A 21,716-nucleotide genomic window follows, 5' to 3' on the forward strand; every position below is an offset into this window, starting at 1 on the left:
TATGCTGTTCTGAATACAACTTATTGGTACAGTTTTGCTATTTACATAATTTGTGGTATCCTCCTGACTTATTCTTATATTTTAATTCCTTTACCAAATCCCTAATTTAAGTTGATGTCAATTTATCCTTGTAAAACTTAGGAACTTACTGAACATTTTAAAACGTGAGAATTGTGCTACCATATGTAGAGGTAAATATTTCTGTTTTCAATTGCTTAGTCTTTTCGATGACATACAGGTTGTTCTGTAGTTCTGTTCAAAAATCATTTCTACAAGTGGTTTTGACCATAACTTTGCTTACTTCAAGAGCACAAATTCACTATCAACATCCAGATGGTTGACATTACATGTTAAATTGCAGAATTTAAAACTCTTTACCCTCTATTTGTGTTATATATAAAGGTACTCATTGTGGATCACCTCCAGGCTGAGCTCTCATACAAAGCAGTCAAGATACTACAGATAAATGTTACCTGTTCATAAATCTAAATCAGCCTTTCCCCAAATCTTTGAAAATCCTATTAGAATTCACATTTCCTAGGAAATCCTAATTCAAACTAAACACAATTGAATTTCAAAGCATTTCTAACTACCAGAAGGATATTTTGCAAGTGTGATTGTAAAGTGTTTGAATACATTTGTGGAACTTGTCTCAGACATAGATACTATTCAGAATTTTATATAAAAAGTTTCATTTAATTCTGATCTTAGCTAGTTGAATCTGATATCATAAATGCAATCATGTGTCCAATGCAGTTCTCAAAATATTAAAAACATAATTCTTATATAGTGATAATTTGTCGGATTTTTATTTAATTCATTAATGAGGGAACCAGCAATTTGAGAAAACTAATTCAAAACTATGTAAAAGAAATATATAAAAGAATTGTGTACATGTATTGAATATATCACATTGTAGTCCATTAACATGCTACTTTTATGTTTTTATATATTAGTTTAAAATAAATTAATTTTAAATGTTAAAAGAAAAAAGATAGGATTTTATATAATCAATGAACTAGGAATGCTAATGTAAAATTCTTACATTAAATTTAAAATAAACTTCTTTGTATCTTAGACTGCAATAAAATCATAAACTTTAAAATTATCTTTCCTGGTTAAAGAAATAAAGTCATCTTGTTTTATTGTTATTCTAAAAGTTAACCTATAGCTTTATGAATTGTAAAATAAATGAGGAATAATCAATAGTAAATAATATGTTGAGCATATTTACAATCTCCAAGGGAGTTGGCCCTTGCATAAAATGATGAAAAATTCTCCAGCATAGTATTAAACTTTTACATAGTCTATATTTTGCTTTATTTTTAATTTTTAGATAATTTGAATACATTAATTCATAAAGCCATCAAGCATTCAGAAATTCAGTTCATTTTGGTGGATTATAGTTATTTTAAGTGTTCAGGTTAGTATTATGGGATAGATTTTTTCCACCACAGGAAAATGTATTATGGATCAGGAGAGATTGTATTAGTACAGGTGAGAACAAAGTGGATGAGACCATGAAGAAAGGTACTGCAACAGTCTAGGCAATAAATGCTGGACGTGGGGATGCCAAATGCTTGTCCAGAATTTATTGCCTGGACCAGGATAAATGAGAGTCCATAATTATTTAGGCCATGGGAAGTGCATAAGTAGGGAAATGTAGTGACTGGTACATAGAAGTTGATGCATAAATATTAATAAATAAATATGTCTGATTTTAAACAACTGTCTCCAAAATCTGGTCTAAATGTTGGTGTCCCCTTAAAATCCATATGTTGAAACCTAATTACGAAGGTGACAATATTAGTGGTCAGGAGTTTTTGGGAGATGCTTAGGTAATGAGGTCAGAATGCTCATGAATGAGGTTAGTGCCCCTATAAAAAGGCCCCATTACCTGCCTCCTTTTAGGAATATCAAAAAATTGTTAGATAAGAAGAAAAAAACTTTGGCCTTCTACAGCACAGTAGAGTGACTGGAGTTGATACCAGGTTCTCACATTTTATAAGCAACCAGAAGAAAGGTGTCTGCAGGCTTCCCTGTTCAGACAAAGAAATGACAAATGATGAAGAAATGAAAATGCTAATTACCCTGATTTTATCATTCAGCATTTTATACATGTATCAAATTTTGATTCTGTACCCCATAAATATGTATAATTATTATTTGTCAATTAAAAACTTTAAAAAGAGGCCCCATAGAGCTGTCTTACTTCTTCCACTATCTGAGGATAGGGAGAAGTCATCCCTACCAAATCTGCTGCCACCTTGACCTTGAACTTCCCAGCCTCCAGAACTGTTAGAAATGAATTTTTGCTTTTTATGAGCACCCACTTTTTGTTCCTTTTTGTTATAGCAGCCCAAATGGACTGAGACATTACTCATTGGCTAAAGTGAATGAAAACACGAGTAAAAGATTGAGTACATGGCCATTTCTTTTTAAAATATTCTGAGGTTTGAGATTCTGTTTCTAACTTGTTTTATGTGTCTGTCATTACCACATCTACTCTTTGGCTAGTAACTTTGGTTAGTGCACTTATAATTTTTTTGCCAAATATATTCTGTGATCACACATCCTGTCTCTTCTGTGTGGAAGGTTTTTCCCTCAGAGATCTCCATGGTTCTCTCCTTTCCTTCATGTTTCTGCTCATATAGCATACATTCCCTTGCAGGTACCTTCCTAACCACATCTGAAACAGCAATCTCACCCTAGGTTCTCCTTGTCCTGCTTTTTTTTCTTCATAGATACAAGTATTAACAGTAGTATTTCTCATTTTTTAAAAACAAACTTTAGTTTTAGAGGACTTAGGTGGTTCACAACAGAACTGTTTGGTCTTGTCAGCCCTCTGCTCTTCCACTATCGACATCCTCCACCAAAGGTGGTATTTGTTAAAAATCAAGGAGCCTGCATTGACCCCTCCTCATTATCACTCAAATTCCATAGTTTTTACACTAGAGTTCACTCTGGATGTTGTACCATGGGCTTTAACAAATGTACAATGATGACTATTATCCTAGTATTCAGAACAGTATATACAGAATAGCTTAATTGCATTAAAAATCCTTTATGCTCCACCTAACACTTCTCCCTTCAACCTAAGCCCTGTAACCCACTGGTCTTTTTAATATCATGTGAATCAAAAGCAGCTTGCAACATTCTTAAATTAACTCTCACAAACAATAGTAAAATACTTAGAGTATAGGAATCATCTTTCATGCATGTCTTATAACACCTAAAAAATTCACGTTATTATAGAATCATAGACTTGCTGACTGATCAATTGATTGATTGACTTTGGGAAGTGGGGGTGGGAAAGGATCTGACACACAGTTGTTGTAAATAGCATAGAAAAGGGCATCTAATTTCTACCAAGCAACTGCATTATTATTGTAAAATGTCTTGTTTAATTCACCCATCTATTGTTTTTTATAGAAATGAGACTAGATCCAGAGGATGATTGATAGCTGTATTTTCAAAGCATTCATATTAGAATCTTCTTTAATATCAGAAAATGGCTTAAAAGTCCAATCTATACGATCTGTATGCACCTGCAGAGTCGAGCGTGTCTGAGTTGCTTCTGCTAATGTTTCCAGGAAACTAACCTCCATGCCAAGTACATGACTTGTTGCCTGGCAACCTCAGGAGCCAAGCTTTCACTTCCTTCAGCAAGCACATCGCCTATGTGAGTCCATAGTTATTTTGGGAACTCACCTCAGAACATTTTGACCTGGTGTTCTTAGTCACAGCAAAGTCAAAAGAGATTTTTTCCAGAAAAAAAATCATAAAACAACTCTGCTCTAAATATCTCACACCATTAAATTTCTAAGTAGAAATCCTCATATTTTGATGCATTTTTATCATAGTGAAGCCTAGGCTACTTCATAGGTGCACAGAATTCACTTTTTTTCAGTATGACCTAGAGTGTTAATTTTTAAATTTTGGTTCAGAGACAGTAGCAATGGTAAGAATGAGAAACTTGCTTATTTCAATAGCTGGGCACGCTTGACTCTTAACTGCTTGGGAAATGTAATTGTAGATTACAATTTGCAATGCTTAGGTGAATAGGCAGTAAGTTTAGCTTTTCATATAGAATGACTTGTTCAGTCACCACAGACACTAGATGGGGTAGGTGCTATTATTTCATTTCACAAGTGAGAAATCTGAACCACAGAGAGATTAAGTAATTATAAGAAATTTTGCAAGTCACAATTGACTGTTAAAGTAGTATTTAGATTTATGCAGTTTAACTCTTTTTTTTTTTTGCATTACTAGAAATTGAACACAGGGGTGCTCTCCCACAAAGTTACATCTTCCGCAGCACTTTTTATTATTATTATTATTATTATTATTATTATTATTATTATTATTATTATTATTATCATTTATTTTGAGATAGCATCTCACTAAACTGCTGAGTTTGGCCTTGCACTTGCAATCCTCCTGCCTAAGCTTCCCAATACACTAGATTACAGACATATACTACCCTGGCTGGCTCTAGTTTTTCTTTCCTTAAGACACTGGAATCAATTCGGATCTCAAGAAGTTTTAAGAAATTATTTTTTGTGACATATATACACAATAGAATATTATTCAGCAGTAAAAGAGAATAAAATCATGGCATTTGCAGATAAATGGATGGAGTTAGAGAAGATAATGCTAAGTAAAGTTAGCCAATCCCAAAAAAACAAATGCTGAATGTTTTCTTTGATATGGGGAGGTTGATTCACTGTGGAATAGGGAGAGGGAGCTTGGGAGGAAAAGAAATTTAAAAAATTCTAAGCCACACCAGTGGCATCAAGGAATTAATTTGTTTTCTAGCCAGCCTCTATCTGTAAGGCCTAACTCTTATAACTGGGTTCTGCATTGTTTCCCAGAGGGAATTCCCCTCCTTCTAAAAACACTTTATTTATCTCATCTTCACTCTTCCCAATCAGAAGGATATACTTCTACACAGCAACTTCACAAGTTAGGAAAGAAAGATTGGGTTTGTAGGTTGGTTCTCTCATTGGCACATTCACTTATTCATCAACTATTATTTAACAAGGATACACTTTGTGCTGAAACTACAGAGAACAATTCCAAAAGGCATCATTTTCAATAACAAAAAATACATGATCTTTGGTGTCTTGTGACTTAACCCAATCTTGTGACTTAATCTTGTGACTTAACTCAATTTTTTTCTTTGATAAAATCATAACGCTAACAGAGTTGCTGGCTAATTGGCTTCTTGTGATGATTAGATAAGGTAATTCAGGCAGAGTGCATAATGCTTAGCAGAGCATTTAGCAGAGATTATTCAGTAGAGATACATATGGTTTCAGCTTTCTGTAACACAAAGCAATAGGCATAGAGAATATCATACCCTAATACATTAAAGTGATGATAAAGAGAGACACAAATATTAATAGAAATAATTTGAGGACATCTAACTATATCTTACTCCTAGGAAGGTGGAAACCATATTTGCATTTCTTTTTAAACATGAATGAGGAGGTAGCCAGTTAGAGGAAATAAAGACAGTAAGGAATACGGAAAGAATCCCAGGTAGAATGGATATTACAAGCAATAGCAGAAAGATTAACAAATGTTTAAAGAGTGCCTCCTATATGTTGGGCATTTTTGTAGGCATAGGGCATTAGGGTCAATGACCAAAACAAAGTTTCTGCTTTAATGGAACTTATACTCTAGTAAGAAGAACTAATAGAAAGATATGCCATAACAAAACAGACATGCTGTGTTAATATTAGAAAAACATTACGAAGCCAACTAAATAAGGGTAAGGAGAGTAACAATAATGAAAGGTTGACAAGATAATATGAAAAGGTCAGGAAGGACTCCCTAAGCTGAACGCAAAATAGAAGGCCAGAGAGAGCAGGCTGAGCAGACAGCAGAGGAGTGGGCATAGTTCAGAAGGGAAGAACAACTGCCCAGAACCTGACATGTGATCATGCAACAAGGAAGCTGATATGTCCAAAGAGAGGGAGTGAGCAGGAGAGACATAGGAGATGAAGCTAGAAAGATGTCTGGGTATGGATTGCACAGGACTTTGAATGACTCCTAAGGACTTAGATGAGGTTATATTAAGAACAGAGTACACATATTGTTGACCTAGTAAAGTTATTCATTAATGTCCATAAATCAGGTATTTGAGCATTATGAGTCTCATATTCTCATAGAGTCACACCGTGTCTGTTGTGGCTATAAATCTTATACTTGATTATATAATACAATGTCAAAATAATTATAACAACAGTATTGACTACTAAGTGAAAAGTGAGCATTCATATGTAACGATTGTGCAAAAGACTGAACTTTTTTTTTCATTTCAGCTTAAAAAAAAATGATAAAGCAAATGCCTATCATCCCAGCAACTCAGGAGGCTGAAGCTAAAAGAACCACAAGCCAGCCTCAGCAACTTAGTGAGGCCCTAAGCAATTTAGAAAGATCCTGTCTCAAAATAAATCTAAAAAAGGAATGAGGATGCAACTTAGTGGTTAAGCATCCTTGGGTTCAATCCCCACTATCAAAAAAAAAAAAAAATAAGATAAAAATAAGTCTCAGAGTTAAAGTGCTATCATTGCCAGAGACCAGTCAGTCCTGAAAGGAAAGTGACTACAACACTCAGAGTGACCAAGAGATCTTTTTTGTGGTGGTGTCTGATTGACAGGAGAAAGAAGAAAGAGAGAGAGGGGGGGGGAGGAAAGAGAGAGAAAGGAAAAAGAGAGAGAGGAAAGAGAGAAAAAAGAGAGGGAGAGAGAGAATGAAAGTGAGAGAATAAAAAGGGAGCCCAGCAGGAGAGAGTGTTTATAACCAAAATCTAATGGAGTCTCTGGGTCTGCAAGCTGCCTTGTTGGTGTACAGTGATAAGATCATACTAAGGGTGTCATCTTCTCCCTTCAGGCAAACCAGGCAGGGCCCAGATGTGGATTTCCCTTGCACAAGACATGTGGGGGTGGAGTGCTCAGCCTTGAGTGGGGTTGAGTGTTCAGCCTTGAGGCAAACAAGCAATAAGGAACCAGATGGATGGGGGTCCAGTGTCCAGGCTATCCTGCAGCTAAACATTCGTTCAGCCTGCTCTGCAACTAACAAGTTATCCTTGCGTAATGCCAGGGAAGGGAAGCTTACCATGTTAGAACACAGCTGACAATGGGATGTGCTTTGTGATGAGATGGGTTATTATGCCTCTGTCCTCTGCACGCTGGTCTCCCCCTTGTTTATGAAGATTAAATGTGTGTGCTTGTTCATGTATGTTTGTGTGTCTTCTTCCCTAAATAGGTCTGACTGACATGTCAATTAGGCTAGTTTGAAGAGGAAAGATGAATGTGCCACAATGAAGTTTGGGAGACTGGCAGTGTCTTAAGAGCCCTCATAGGGCCAGTTTTAAATTTTCCAAGGTCAGGTGTAAATTACTTAGCCTTTTAAGCTCAGAAACCTTAGGACACACATTGTTCAATCAAACGAAGATTCACATTAACTGAGGTCACGGACACTGAAGTATAAAATCATAAAATTCATTTATTATTGTGCAATAAGAATTACAAATGCGAAGTGCACTGAAATCTTGAGTTCTTCATCCAATGCATTATTTTCCAGAGAGCATGCAACACAAAGCTGAGTAGGAGATTTCACAGAACCAGAAAAAAAATAGGTAGATAATTTAAATTCCTACTGATATCAAGTTAAGTTTTTGTTTCTGTTTCCGTTTTTGGTTTTGGTGCTCGGGGTGGGATCTGGGGCTTCATGAATGCAAGGCAAATGCTACCACTAAGCTATACTCCCAGCCCAAGCTAAGATTCTTAATATCAATAATTCAGATGAGTTGAATCTTTAGGCCTACTAGTCTACCAGACAGTGCTCAGATGAGCACTGCAAATGTTTTCCAGAGTATCTCTCTATTGTCCATGGTTTTATGATTGAACTTCTTTTCTTTATTTTTTATGTAATGCAACAATAAACAGGGGTTCCCATATGGCCCATTTCTTATATGGTCACACTTTAAAGATACCATAGTCTAGAAAGAGTAATTAAGAAACAATTCCTGCGTTTACTTTTAGCTTTCAATGAACATTAATGAGGATCCAATTCTTAACCCACAGCAGGAATCCCACCAAAAGAATTCCTTTTCTATTTCTCTCCAATTCTCTAACAAACTGCAGGTGCCTTGAGACTCCCATTAGGCAATTACTTTCAGCTGTCTCCCTGAAACACCCTGGGTCGTCCACCCTGTTTGGAATCTTGGCTTTCTGCTTTCCCTAGTGTCCCTCTGCAGCTCTACTCCTTAAAAGCAGCTGTTCATATTTATAGTCCTGGTTCCCAGCTGCACCAAGTTGGTCTCCTAGGGCTGAAGGAACCAGCAGCCTTCCTGCCTCAGTCTCCCCCAATCTGTAATAATCAAGACTCTCAGAGTGCCCCGGGAATTGCATTTCTTCTAACACTCAGCCTGGTTGTCTCAGGAGAAATTCAAATAGAGAATTCTCAAGGATGAATTCTGGTAAATAAATTTCTTCACTTTGTTATATCTCTATATAGAGTAACTTATTCAAGAAGTTAGCTAAAGATCAGGTTGGTTTCCTCAAGTGACCCTGTTTATCTCTACTCTGGAATATTATTGGCAGATAATATAATCCAAATACCTAAGAAAAAATATATTTTTTTTCACTGTAGCCCCTGGGACCTTGGGACTCCAAAGGGACTGTTAATATTTTCATGACACTTATGAACCTCCCCCATGGTTCCATTTTAGTTATGTCTCCATTAAAACAGCAAAGAGAGCAAACAAACATAACTGCCTGAAATCTTTCTTGAAAGAACTAAGATAGCTTGTAAATTTGTTATGTAACCTTTTATTTTATTTGGCTGCCAGACCCAATCTAATCATATATCAACATACTTCTGGCAAAAAAAAAAAAACAGGGGAATCCCCAATTTTATCATACAACTGTATATTCAGAGACCACAACCTTGCAGGCAATAATTCTGGAGTGCTGATTTCTTCCTTGCCAGTAGCCAAGTAAAATAGGGTAACATGAAAATAGGAACTTTATCTACATTGAGCTCTTTTGTAGAGATTCTTTTGCTGACAGTCCTAAAATCAGCCATGGTGAAGATTTCTGGAGAATCCCAGTTAAGACTTTTTTATGGAGGAGGGGTGCCACTATAATACAATCATTAAGTTATGGAAGTTTATTTAAATGATTAAAACAGTATGCATATCATAATATTACTTTTGCATTTTGTTTGAATTGGTATGCTAAAATTTTATTAAGAACTTGTTTGTATGTTAATGATAGCCATTTTTTACAAATTGAAATCTAAATTCTTTGTTGGCCTCATACATTTATTAATGTTCTTTCCTCTTCAATTTTGTAAAAAATGTTTATAATAAAATTTCTGTTATTTCATTATTATATATTTGGTATAATAAAATTTCTGTTATTTCATTGTTTCACATTTGGTAGAATTCACTAGTGAAGCCTTCTGAGATGGAGATTTTAATTATGGGAAGGTTTTGACTGCCAATTCTGTTTCTTTTATCAATGTGGATTTTTTTGTTTATCCAGTTGTTCTTAAGTGAAATATGTCTGAAGTGGATATTGTACATTTTATTTAGATTGTCAAATGCATTGAAATAAAATTGTTAAAAATATCCCTATATGGTATTGTCTTTATAAGATCTATCTAATGCCCAGGGATGATACATGTCCACGATATTGGCAATTTTTGCCTGTTCTCTATCTTTTCTTTTTAATTTCCTAATTAGTTAAACTAATGGTTTATTCATTTACTTCATCTTCTTAAACAAGCATCTTCTAGTTTTATTGATTTGTTCTATTGATTCATTTTTTACTGCACTTATTTCCACCTATACAGTTATTTCTTATTCTATCATTTACTTTTTTGGGTAATAAATATTCATTATATTTAAATATGTGTTTAATGCTATACATTTCCCTCTAATCACTAATTTAACTACATTAAAAATTTTTGATATGGCTAATTTTTTTTTAAATCTACACAAAATTTTATTGCAACCATACAAGGGTTACATTAGGTCAAATACAACAAATACTATGATGCAATTTTACATTTATTAAACTACAGTTCAAAGCACAAATTTACACATTCTAAATACACTAAATGTATCTAATGAAGTCACGTTTGCCTTCCACTGACATCTGATATATCTGGGTGAAAGACATTAACTTTACAAGACTTTTTAACACGAATCCTTAGTATAAAAACTGTGTACTTGGTATGTAAACGGTTTAATGGGGAACCCAATTAGTGGGCTTCCATCTCCACTAAGTCATCCATTTTGTTGCATATTTTATTTTAAACACTTAAGGGGCTGTTCAAACTGTTAAGTTTAAATATGGATACATTATCTAAATCTCCCATTACCCCCAAAATGAATTATAAATGAAAGCTGATTTCATCTGGTCCCAAATAGCTATTACTATTAATTTTTGTTTCCAAGAGAATTAACAGAATAAGATTGTTTAATTTTTTTTCACCGGAATGTAGACCAGACAAGCTTAACCTGCTAACTTCAGATCTAAAGAAGCGTGAATGCCTGTTTAAGCTTTAGTGGAAAAGCTGTCTTCTTGGCTCAGCTGAATGCAAGAAGGCACAAAGAAGAAGTTCTTCATCATTGTGTCTGAAGTAATTCTAGCATCTTGCATCTCATACCAATCACTGAATGACATCATGTAATAAATAGCTGGCCTCTGAAAATCATTAAAAGCAGATGGTTCATGGAAAGAATCTGCTCCCATGTTATCAAAGATAAGCCAATCACCCACATTCAGCTCAGGAAGTAGACAGTTTTCCACAATCTGATCAAGCTCATCACAGGATGGACCCCAAAGGCTGCTTGTAAAGAGAGGCTCATCTTCCTTGTATTTCTTGTGAACCTCTGGAATGGAATTTAAGTCCTCAGATAGTTTACTTGCAAAAGAACCATAAACACCATCATTCATATAATACATAAAAGCTGGTTCATCACTCCCGGTTTTTCCTCCAGAGGAAAATTTATCATTTTCAACAACTTTCTTTGCAATGATATTAACTGCAAGTGTAAATGCAGAAGACACATAGTAGCTTCCAGGTTCTGAAATTATCTTAATGCCAGAGCCTTCAGGAAAGTAGATATCCAACAGAGGGCTGATAACATGATTAACCTCTTCCAATTGAAATTCAGTTCCTGTAAAACCTCCACCAATGTCTAACATGTTCATTGTAAAACCAAATTCTCCAGCCATGTCAAATACCCATCGAGCATCAGATAGAGCATGTACGTATACTTGAGATTTTTTGCAAGCAATTGAAACATGAAATTTGACCCCAATTATTTGGACATCAAGTTCCTTAGCACATTCCAAGAGATCCCTACAGTTCTTCAGTGTAGTGCCAAACTTCATGCTACCCTCTTCACCTCCAATAGTATCTTCTGTTGCAATATGTAGTAAGACCTTGGCATTTGGATGATTACGTGCGATTTTCTTCAATTCAATCTCACTGTCACATGTCATGATATTTACTCCAATTTTTGCTGCATACTTTATCTGAGAAACTTTCTTGCAAGGACTTATGTAAATGTTATTTTCTGGAGATACACCCAATTCCTGCAGTAAAGCCATTTCATTTTTACTGGAACAAGCAAATCCAATTCCAAGAGCTGCCAAGATCTCAAGTACAGCTGGAGTAGAGTTGCACTTCACTGTGTAAAATGGCTTTATCTGAGCCACTACATTCTGCCATTGACTGTGTTTCTTCACAATCTTTCCAAGATCCCCCACGAAAAATGCATTTTTCCCTGTAAGAGTATGTTCATAAACATAGTTATCAATAACATTTCCAAGGTTTGTTCCTTCATCCAACAGGCCAACAGAGTAGTTTGCATCGTCAATAAATCCTTTCATCTCAGCCGTATTCCACAAAGCCGAAAGTCATAAACCAGGAAAAACAAGAGACGGGCCACCAAGCCTATGTCTGGGTCCTTAGAATATGCAACAAACTGCTACAAAGGCTTCTACAGTTGATTGTACTTCAGAAGAAACTGATACATCTTTCAAATAATCACAAGATAATTCTGGCAGCAACAGCCCACTCGACACCAAGCTGGATGAATATGAATCTTGGATTTCTGAAGTGAAGACCTCCATGGACAAGTTAGGAGATGGAACCCCCCTATCATCAGCTAGGTTCCCAAGGTGGCTCGGCGTTAAAGTCGAACTGCTCTCTATACAGCACTTCTCCTAGGCCTTCTGGGTAGTTGTATACTTGGTCAGAAAGTTCGCCGTGAGATAACGGCCCAAAGAGTCGGGTAAAGCGTCTTCTCTTTTTCGGCGGAATTTTTAAAGAGGGATGTGGTTACCTTGAGCAGAAATACCCAAGGCGGCCTGGGCCATAGGCTGCGGGGACGACGTGGGGAGAAAAGCGCGGCACCGACACCAGCTGAGCAGCAGTGGCAGCGGCGGCCAGAGAGAAATGGAGCAGCGCGGGTAAAAGGAAAAATTCACGGGCTGGGTGGGGAGAGGATTTGGCCTCGTCACACCGCAGAGCAGCAGAACGAGAAAGGAAAAGAAGAAGCAGAGAAGGCGACAACAGGGTGAAAAAAAGGAAACGCTTCAGCCGCGAGGAGAGCCAAAGAGTGTGGAGATATGGCTAATTTTATTTTCCTTCAGTTCAAAGTATTTTCTAACTTTCCTTATAATTTATCTTTCATGCATAAATTATATGAAAGTACTTTGTATAATTTCCAAATATTTGTAGATTTTCCACATATCTTGTTTATTTTTTAACTAAACTGTATTTTGTACTTAGAATGTTAACTTTGTATAATTTCAGCCATTTAAAATTTATAGAGATATATCATGTATCTTCATATTTGGTTAATTTTGATAAATGTTCCAATTTCACTTGCAAAAAATATGTATTCTGCTCTTGTTGGGTTAAGTATTCTACAGATATAAATTAGGTAAAATTGGCTTATATTGTTCTATTAATCATTGAGAATGAGGTGATGCATCTTTATTTCACCTTCAAATTCCTTCAGATTTTTGCATTGCATATTTCTGCCTTTTAATTGGCATACCTAGTTAATTTAGTTTTAAGCTATTCATTGTCATGGAGGGTTTAAAAATTTCACATTGCTGTTTGTTTTCTTTTAGTCTTATATGTTCTTGTTTCCTGTACCTTTCTCTTTTTCTTTCAAATTGATAGATTTGATTTTTTTCATTTTTATCATTATTATAGATTTATTATTTATACTGTATTTTTTCATAGTGTCTGTTCTAATGGTTAAAGTATACAGTTTCATTTTGTTACAGTCTGTCTTCAAATATTGTTATAATGTTACCCCTTTGATATGAAAACCTAAAACAGTAAATTTTCATTTTCTCAATTACTATGCTATTATTTTCATACATAAAACTTACATATATATTACCATATAATGCTCTTATTTTTGCCCCAGTCATATATTTCTTTTAAAAGATTCAAAAATTAAGGAACTGTTTTTAATATAACCACATATTTTTCTGAATTCATTTTTGTTCTCTGTGTGTGTATACACACACACACACCCACATAAATTTCACTTATTATTTTTGGTTGTTATTTTCTATAGAGTCCCATTCAACACTGAATTAGCAAATAATGAGCTATTGCTCCAGCAATATGCATGGGTAGTTTCCTGCAAGCCCTCTAGTCACAACATTTTCATCAACTGATCAACACATGGTTTTATTTTATATGTGTTTCTGTATGAAGACACCCTACTAGTATATATATTTGACCCATTGTGACCAACAGGACTGTATCTCATGTGTGAAAAAAAAAAAGCTTTTCTAACACATATTTTCTTTGTAAAGCACATCACAGCCTCCTCATCAAGACTGAACAGGAATTGAATACCATTTTAAATAGCAAAATCACAAACACAAAGCACAAATATCTGAAAAAAAATAGCATTAAATAGATTTAAAAAGTTTACATAACTAATTTACTGAAAATTTTTTCTGGATTATTGCCTTCATTTTCAATATTATTCCTATCATCAAAATTAGATACTCAAAAAAATAATCCAACACATTAGACTCTCAGTCCTTTGAATTCCTCTATTTTCATGATTTTGTCACCCATTCTACTTGACTCCTAAGGTCACAATGCATATATTTTAATTATTAATAATGGTGCTACATCCAAAATCTCAGTGTCAAGCATCCTTCTTGTTGACTATCAATTTATACTTCTTCACTTCACTCCTTGTACTAACACATCCAACAATCCAATTACCCCAGTGAGATCTACAATGAACCCTTCTATTCTCTGCTTCTAATACTTAGTTACTTCTTTTCTTCACTTAGGTTGCCTGTTCTATCATCCCTCACATTTTTCCTCAACTTCCATAATTCCCACATCTCTCCATTGTGTGCATCTGGCAAAACCCTAGCCAATTAAATCAATTTATTCTCAGTCTATACTGAAAGCAGGTGAAAATTTGGAAAAACAAAATGAAACAAAACAAAAGCATTTATATGTACTACTGATATATAGTCAATAAAAATTAAGAAAATCTTGAGTGCCCCTTGGCAATTAAAAGCCTTTTTAAAATTGATTCATCCTCTAAATCTCATAATGAAACAATTATCATCTCTTTGTAAAATTCTAAAAATAACTCTCTTAAGTGCTCACAATGACTACTGTTTTACTGATAAATCAGAAGAACCCAGAAGAGAACTTTTATGTATACCTAGTAAGTAATCTGCCAAAATATATGCTTCTGTGCCCCCCAATTTTTTTCTTTATATCACTATGAATAAATTATTTTTGTTCTTATCTACGGATACCTTCTTTCTCATCAGTAAATCTACTATCACTTATTTAAGGCCCTTTTACTGAAATTATTTTCATTCTTTTGTTTATCAAAAACTTTCTTAGTTCCCTCTGTAAAGGCTAATTTTTCTCAGTTACACTTCAATGTAACTGAACCTCTCTCACTGTCCCATTTCACTAAAGCCTTTCACAGCAAAAATGCTCAAAGGTGTTGTTTGCACTGGCTAAGTCTAATCCATTTCTGAAATTATGACTTGACACCCTCCAATCAGGTTTTAGACCCCCATATTTTGCACCAAAATTTCCCTTCATAAAGTTGTCAATTATCTATACATTGGAAATTTATACTTTTTCAGTTCATATCTTATCGCAGTGTCTTTTGATATCATGGTTCAGTTAATCCTTCCTGCATAACATACACACCTTTGCTTCTACAACACGCCATCTTGCCTCCATGATTTCATGGAAGGTTTATTTTTAACCTTATATGATAAAGTTCGTCTTCATCACAAGAGAGGGATAGAATATCAAAAGTTTTCTGGGTACAAAAATGAACTCAAGTCTCCATAACACACACACACACACACACACACACACACACACACACACACGCACACACATACACACACCTCTTCTTTATGTGTTTCCATCACAATAAATGTTATATTTATTCCCTCAGATGCTGAGAACACAAGCCTCTAAATGACTAATTTCTGACAGCCCCCAACACACGAATTTCCCTGTATGAGAAGAAGTTTTTAGTTATTTTACCCATATTTCCAAGTGCTTTTCTGTTCTTCAGTCTTCTCCATATCAAGTCAATTCTCAAGATATTTTAGATCAGTCCTTGTAAGCCATCAACTATCTTTGGAATTCACTGTGTTACCTGGAGAAAAAAAAGCAAAACAAGACCCTCTGATCACTAAATAATCTCTCAAGATCTTACACTATCTCACCCCAATATGCTTCATGGAGTTTATTTCCTGCTACTACATTTTATAAACCCACTATTCCTACCAAATATTGATGTAGTATACATGTTTTGAGTGCTTTTGATATTCTCTTCCTTTAATTTTCTTTTCTCCCTTATAATGTCATATTTCAATATCTCTTTGTGAATATACTTTATAATTGTTCCTTATAGATACACTTTTAAAATCTAAGTTACTACTATGTATTCTCTATTAAAATTCTTTGTGTTTTCTAATTTTCAAAAATAATAATTTCTTTACTATAAATTGCTGTAAAACTCATTCTATGTAATATTCACAAAGAAGTTAATGTCTTTTAACTATTATAAACATATCCAGGTTCCACAATTTAAAATTTCCTAAATACTCACAGGTGAATTTATGCCTAATAACTTTCTGAATTCCTTGTAGTGCCAGAAGCAATATATATATATATATATATATATATATATATATATATATATATATATATATATATATATCTGTTAGATACCAAATAAATATTTTGAAAGAATGAATTAGTCTTACACATCAATTTAATCTCTAAATAAAAAGATTTACTTCCACAAAGAGGGCAATTATTCTATGGTTGAGGATAACAAAGAGCACTAGATGGAGTGTAATTAGAAGGAAAAAAAACACATCAGTTATTTTAGGAGAGATCATTTAAAATAATGAATCGTGTTCAAGGTTTCAAAATACTGAAATTGCAGAAAGAACCAGTGAGATATCACACAATTAACAACTACTGGAAGTTAGTACGATCCTTCATGCTGAAGACAACGGGGCAAAATTGCAGTTATTAAAACTTGGAAAACTGGCAAAGGATTCCTGAAACTGAACACAGACCTTAAGGAGGATGCACTGCTCCACGAGGGTGTTTCCAAGCTCAGAGAGGGACCTGGAGCTAGCCTGTGGACAGTGGAGGGGTGTCAGTTGGCTGGGACTGATGGCATTGAGAGCCCACAATGAAATGAGCCCTACAAGTACTTTTACAAAACAAACTGGAACTAAGTGCTGCTACTGAACAAATTTTACCTGCCAGGATGACACTAGGAAAAAAAATGGAAACCTGAAAAGGAAGAAAAGGTAGTGAATGAAAAGAAGGGTGACTTCCTTCCTTCTGTGTTTTCTGTCTCTTCCTAGTGTCCTCATTGGCAGAATCTAAAGGGAAACAGCTGGAAAAAGGGAAGTATGGTTGGCAGACTCCTAACCCCAGCATTACAAAGTAGAATATGGAAGACTGAGTTTGAAACAGGAAAAATAGTTTAATTGCTAGCAACACAGACACCCTTTAAGCTCCAAATGCTGACTGCTCGCTTATAAATACACAAAGGAAGGTAGAATGAGCCAAGAAAAAATCCTTAAAATATGTGGACATATTGAGGTATTCAGTAATATTTGTAAGTGTCTCTGTTATTTTGCAATACCAACACCTATGAATTATGAAGGACAAATGACGAAAACGTTGATTTTCCTAGAAAGTTCTTTTAGATTAAAAAGAGTTTAACAGAAAAAATTTTTAGATGCATTTCATGGAATGATCTTTGGCTTGCCAACTGGAAAATTAAGTGGGGTTTATAATATTTCTCTTAGTTTTTCTTTTTTTTTTGTCTTTGCTCTTATGTCTTAAGAAATTCTTGCTTATTTGATAGCATTCTATCAACCTTGCTGCTAGTATATTCTCAGCTGTTTACTGCAGCTATCCTTTGGAATATTTTCTTGAAGAACTGATCTACCCAAGAGGAACAAGTATATTGCAGCAAACCCCTCAGAGGCTTGCTCAAAATCCTCTGGTTGAAAGGAACATATATGCACTAGACAGTATTTCTTCTGAACTGAATTCCTAAGACTTGTCAGCAGGGTTTGGAGAATTGCATTTGGGTGCCACTGCTAAGTCAGGAAGATTTGTAAACCAAGGAACAAAGGAAAGGGATCCTATTAGTTATATATAACTATATTGTGGCTTTTATGTTCTCTGCACCAGTTCAAGTTATTATAAGGGAAATGTCATGTTATAGCAGAATTAAAACTGTTCAAACTGAATTTATACATCATTTTTCTTTCAAAAAGAGATGGAAAGGAATACAAGAAACATAAATATTAAAATTTTATTAAATTAAATATATTTTTTCTCTTGAATGGTTTGAAAAGGAAAAACTTTATTTTACAGGAAATCATTTTGTATTTTCCAAATCTCTTGCCACCATGTTAGAGAATCCCAAATGTAAAGGGATTTGCACAGTAGCATGAGTCTATAATTGCTAAACACTGATCAAATTTTCAGTGTTTAGCAAGAATATGTGATATAAGAAATTATTCAGTAGATTATACAATATTTACTGAATTCTCACTATTTATAAGTCACTACATCAGGAAATTTAGGGCCTTTTCCCTCTATTCCAAAATGGAAAAAGCTTACTTCTTTCTCTTTTGACTTACTTTTGCCCTTTTTGTAAAGAACTGCATTCAGAAAGAAAAATAAGAATTTCAGTTAAAAAGATCAATCCTATGTAAGCAATTAACTGGGATTTGTTCTGAGGTCAACAAAATCTACTCTTGAGTTCTCCAATTGTTAACAACACAGGATAAAGCATTATTTTATGGCTCATACTGGATAGAACATTGCCTATTCTTGCCTCACTTGCAACCATAGGTGATCATTTCTAAGTGAGATAGATGTAAGCAAAATGCTTATTGGTAATCTTTAAGGAAACACATTTGTCTGAAAGAGTGGTTTGGTTTTGAGATTTTACATGTTCTTTTTCTTCCAGTCAGAAATCCAGAACTCCACCAACTATCTTAGACTTTGAACATGAACTTGAACTTTCAGTGCTGAAAGCTTGAAATAAATGATTGCTGAGCCACCCTAGTAATCTTGCAGTGACTGCACCTTGGTCTACCATGACAAAAATTTAATTACACTTTTTGAAAATCACTAGTGTTTGAATTTTTTTTCTTATGTGCAATGATACTAGTAGTAATTGAAAAATAACAACAAAAATTATCTTTACTTTGTTCCACAGCATAGTAGTGTGATTATAGTTCACAATACCCTACTACTTATTTTATGAAGAACCATAAAAGAGCTCAAAGAAATGATAAGAAGATGGTTGAATAAGGAGATGAAGGGATAATTACCCTAATTAATCAGTTCATGTTGTACACATGTGTATCACACTGTACCCCATAAATATGAATAATTTTATGTCAGTAAAATTTTTTTAAAGAGAGAGAGAGAGAGAGAGAGAGAGAGAGAGAGAGAGAGAGAATTTTTAATATTTATTTTTTTTAGTTTTTCTGCGGACACAACATCTTTGTTTGTATGTGGTACCGAGGATTGAACCCGGGCCGCACGCATGCCAGGCGAACGCTACCGCTTGAGCCACATCCCCAGCCCATGTCAATAAAATTTTTAAAATTATTTAGAATTTCTATTTTCCTTTTAAATGTGATAAGCATATAATCCTACTTTATCCATTGCACAAAAGCCCCATTCATCTTTCCAGTGTCATCAGTGATGGTTCTACCCTTTTTTTAAAAAAAAAATTTAGTTGTAGATGGACACAATACCTTTGTTTTATTTATTTTATATTGATGTAATGAGGAGGATTGAACCCAGTGCCTCCCATAGGCTAGGCCAGCGCTCTGACACTGAGCTACAGCCCCAGCACCTGGTTCTACCATTTTTATGGTAAACACATAAATTTGTTTTAAATTCACATTTAACAATAATTATATTTGTCCAAATACATATTGTTTTCTGTGTCCAACGCTCTGTCTTGAATGCCTTAACTTCCTTCCATGTTGTAATTTTCTTTTGTAATGCTTTTCTCATTACTAATCTATCTGGATAAAAAATCATGTTGTCTAAAAAAATTTATGTCACAATATCTTGAAAGAGTTCAGTTCAATAAAAATGGTAGGGTCATAATAATTTCTCTTGTAATTTGAAAGCATCACTTCATTGTCTGCTGGATTCTATTGTTGCTGAGAAGACATCTGCTACTCCATGGCTTTTGAGTGAGCCTCTATCTTTCTCTATGATGTCTTTCTTTCTCTTGATGTTCTCCGTTTCACGGGAAGAAATCTAAGGATGATTTTCTTTATACTAGTCCACCTTGATTCTTGGAAGTTCTTTTGTTTTTGTATTTTTTCAATTGTGAGTGATCACATCTTTAACTTGAATAGTTCTCAATTTATTATCTCTTTGCTGGTACTTCTTCAGTTTGCGTTTTAGATACATGCTAGATTGGAATGAATTGTTTTGTATGGTATAAATGACAATTCAAAGTTTAGTGACTTGCATATGATTGTTCAATTGTTACAGCACCAGCCTTAAAGACTGCTCTTTCTACACTGAGGGTTTGCCTTTGGACTTTCCTCAGAAATCAGCTGTTTATATAAGTGAGTCTAATTCTGGATTCTCCATTCTGTTCACTCTTTTTTTCCATCACTGTACCAGAGCATTACTTTTTATTATAGTAGCTTCATAATAATTATTGAAACACATCATTAACCCACCAACTTTACTCTTTTCCCACATAATTTTAATTGACACATAGTAGACAGATTTATGTGCATCATATCATATTTTGATACATACATAATGTGTAATGATCAAATTCAAGCATATAATCATCTCAAATATTTTACCACTTCTTTATGGTGAGAACATTCAAATTCTCTCATCATTTTTGAAATACACAAGGTACTGTTGTTAACTATAGCTATCCTACTCTGAAATAGAACACTAGAACTGCTTTCTGCTACCTATAGTTTTATACTTATGTATTCGATCCTACCTCATCTCCTCCTTCCTGCCACTTTTCCCAGTCTCTAGTTATCAGCATTCTATTTTCTACTTTCATAAAATCAACTTTTTTAGATTCCACAAATGAATGAATTCACGTTGTGTTACTTGTATTTCTGTGCCTGGATTGTTTTATATAATAAAATGAGTATGTATCAAAAGGAAATGAAAACAGTATATTGAGGAAAAAAAAGCTGTGCTCCATGTTTACTGAAACATTATTTACAATGGCTAAATATGGGATAAACCCAATGTCCATCACTGATGGACAGATTAAGAAAATATAGTATATATACATGATGGGATACTATTCAGTCATATAAAGGAGGAAATCTTTTCATTCACAGAACATAGATAAGCTGAGAGAAAAAGATTTTTAAAATTTATTTTGGTTATTCTCAGTCATTCATATATATATATATATATATATATATATATATATATATATATATATATATATATATATATATATATATTAGAACAATTACTCATTTTATGCAAAAATTCTACTAAGGTTTAAATTGAGATTGCACTGAATTTATAGAACTATTTGGAAAGAATTGATTTGATACAATAATATCATTTTTGTTTTGGACTATGAGGACCAAGTATAAGATTGAATTTCTGTTGCACTTCTTAAGTTATTTTAATCAACATTTCAAAATGAGTTTGGTACAAAATTTTCACACATTTTGTCATACTTATTTCCAAGCATTTTGTATATGTGAAGCTAGTGCATATGGTATTTCAAATTTCAATTTCTAATTGCTTATCGTATATATATATAGTGATATAATTGATTTTTGTACATGTATCTTGTATCTTACAAATTTGTTATACTTGTGATCTTATGGGAAAAGTACTCTCTTTTATCTTTAAGTATAATGCTTCCTGTAAGTTTTCTATAGATCTACTTTATCAGATCAAAACTCCTTTCTAGTCATAGTTGGCTAAGAGGATTTTTGTATGTTGTTTTGTTCTTAATCAGCAATAAACGTGATCTTTGTCTCATGCATTCTCTACATCTACTATGATAATCATATGGTTTAATTTTTCAGTTTGTTAATATGAAACATTAAATTGGATGATTCTAA

General features: G+C 34.1%; 1 pseudogene; it reads right to left on the minus strand.

Moving 5' to 3' along the window:
• Positions 1 to 10,445: 10,445 nt before the first annotated feature.
• Positions 10,446 to 12,095, minus strand: LOC143385958 (antizyme inhibitor 1 pseudogene; annotated as a pseudogene).
• Between the last annotated feature and the right edge of the window lie 9,621 nt (positions 12,096 to 21,716).

Source organism: Callospermophilus lateralis (assembly GCF_048772815.1).
Source record: "Callospermophilus lateralis isolate mCalLat2 chromosome 11 unlocalized genomic scaffold, mCalLat2.hap1 SUPER_11_unloc_1, whole genome shotgun sequence".
Lineage (NCBI taxonomy): Eukaryota > Metazoa > Chordata > Mammalia > Rodentia > Sciuridae > Callospermophilus > Callospermophilus lateralis.